Source organism: Pinus tabuliformis, chromosome 4_1 (assembly GCF_031772625.1).
Source record: "Pinus tabuliformis cultivar Carrire ecotype Pingquan chromosome 4_1, CPIR1, whole genome shotgun sequence".
Classification (NCBI taxonomy): Eukaryota; Viridiplantae; Streptophyta; class Pinopsida; order Pinales; family Pinaceae; genus Pinus; species Pinus tabuliformis.
In genome coordinates this window covers 790,734,847-790,737,433 of record NC_142303.1, presented here as the reverse complement: position 1 = coordinate 790,737,433, position 2,587 = coordinate 790,734,847, and positions in this window count along the sequence as shown.

The window sequence follows — 2,587 nt, the reverse complement described above, 5'->3', positions numbered from 1 at the left end:
TTCAAAGCATTCAAAGCCTTGGTTGAAAACAAATCAGATCGCAGAATCAAATGCCTCAGGTTTGATCTAGGAGGGGAATTTACTTCGGATGAGTTTTTCAATTTTTGTGAAGAACATGAAATAAGAAGGGAATTCTCAACTGCAAGGACTCCTCAGCAAAATGGAGTAGTGGAAATGATGAACATAACGGTTCAAAAAATGGCTTGTGCTATGCTTGATGAGTCTGGAACACCTGCAACCTTCTGGGGTGAAGCCACATTTGCTGCAGTTACTATTCTAAACAAGACAAACGTTAGGGTAAACAACACTTAGACTCCTCATGAAATTTGGTATGGTAAGACTCCCACGGTAAAATACTTCAAAATTTTTGGAAGCAAATGCTACATCAAAAAGACAGATGAAAGCCTTGGCAAGTTTGAACCTAGAGCAGATGAAGGAATTCTCTCCCCACAACAAAGCATATAAGTGTTACAATAAAAGACTTGGAAAAGTTGTTGAAAGTATTGATGTAGTGGTTGATGAAGAAGGAAATACTGCTAGGCAAGTAAAATCTGAAGATTTCGAAGATGATGAGGACTATCCTTCAACATCAAATCAGATTCATGATGAAGAAGAAACCCATGAGGCACCAGAAGATCAGATAAGGATAGGAGAAAAGACTCCATCCAGGTACGTTCAAAAGAATCATCCAGAAAATCAAATTTTGGGACAGAAAGAGACAGATGTGCAAACAAGAATAACCATTTCAGAAGCTTCAAGCTATATAGCATTGCTTTCCTCCACTGAACCACAAAATGTAAGAGAGGCATGCAAAGATGAATGCTGGGTCAAGGCCATGGAGGAAGAACTTGAGCAGATTGAAAAGAACAACACTTGGGAGTTGGTTCCTAGACCAAAAGATAAGAATGTCATAGGAACAAAATGGATATTCAAAAAAAAGCTTAATGAAAATGGAGATGTTATTAGAAACAAGTCTAGACTTGTTTGTAAAGGGTATGATCAACAAGAAGGCATAGACTTTGAAGAAAATTTTGCACCAGTTGCTAGACTTGAGGCCATAAGAATGTTCCTTGCTTTTTCTAGCTTTCAGAAGTTCAAAGTATTTCAAATGGATGTGAAATATGCCTTTCTGAATGGAGACTTGGATGAAGAAGTGTATATTGAGCAACCAGATGGGTTTATCCTTGGAAATGATCCAAAACTTGTATGCAGACTCAAAAAGGCTCTTTATGTCCTTAAACAAGCTCCAAGGGCTTGGTATTATATTTTGGATAAGTATCTCCATCAACAAGGTTTTACAAAAGGATCAACAGATAGCAATCTATATATAAATATTGACAATGATAAGTTGCTAATACTTGTTGTGTATGTTGATGATATCATCTTTGGTAGCAATGAAGAAGACATGAGTCAAAAATTTGCCTTGGTGATGCAAAAAGAATTTGCAATGTCCTTGCTTGGTGAACTCACATATTTTCTTGGTTTACAAGTCCAACAAAACAAAGACGGTATTTTTCTGTCACAAACCAAGTATCTCAAACAGATCTTGAAGAAATATGGGATGGAGGATTCGAAACCAGTATGTACCCCTGTGGTAATAGGATGTAGCCTCAGCGCAAATGATGAATCAACACCAATTCATCAACCAACCTATAGATCCATGATTGGTAGTCTGCTCTATCTAACAGGTACCCAACCAGACATTATGCATGCAATGGGAATAGTTGGAAGGTTTCAGGCAAATCCAAAGGAAATTCATCTTCAGGCAGTTAAGAGAATTTTCAAGTACCTACAAGGAACTCAAAACTATGGCTTATGGTATCCTAGAGGTACAGATCTCACACTTCATGCATATACAGATGCAGATTGGGCAGGAAGCATGGATAACAAAAGAAGCACTAGTGGTGGTGCATTCTTCATGGGTCCTAGATTAGTATCTTGGTTCAGCAAGAAACAAAGTTCAATTGCATTATCTACAGCTGAAGCAGAATATGTAGCTGTTGCATCTTGCTACACACAACTCCTTTGGATGATGCAAACATTGCAAGATCTTCAAATCACTTGTACTCCACCTATCTCTATTTTTTGTGATAATACAAGTGCAATAAGTATTTCAAAGAATCCTGTCATGCATTCAAAGACTAGGCACATACCGATCAAGTATCATTTTCTCCGGGAACAAGTGCTTGAACAAAAGGTCAAATTGGAGTATGTTCCCTCTAAGCAACAAGTTGCTGATATACTCACCAAACCACTACCCAGGGAGACATTCGAATACCTCAAACAGAAGCTGGGGGTAGTTGATGCATCATCTTGCTGTTGAATCTTTTCTGTTGTACGCGAATTTCATATGGGGAATCCGCGTACAAACACCGGTTTCTATGGGTACATTTGCGTATATGTTGGTTTGAAGAAAAGTAGTGGGGCCAGGCTTAGGATGAAAAGAGTCTGATATGGGTCTGACAAAGACCATCTGGCATAGGTTCAGGGGGAGCATATATTCTTCTAATAATGCATTGTTGGCATTATCTTAGAAGATCTTGGTTCAATTTCACAGTTGTTTTGATTTCAGGTGGAACAGGTGCAG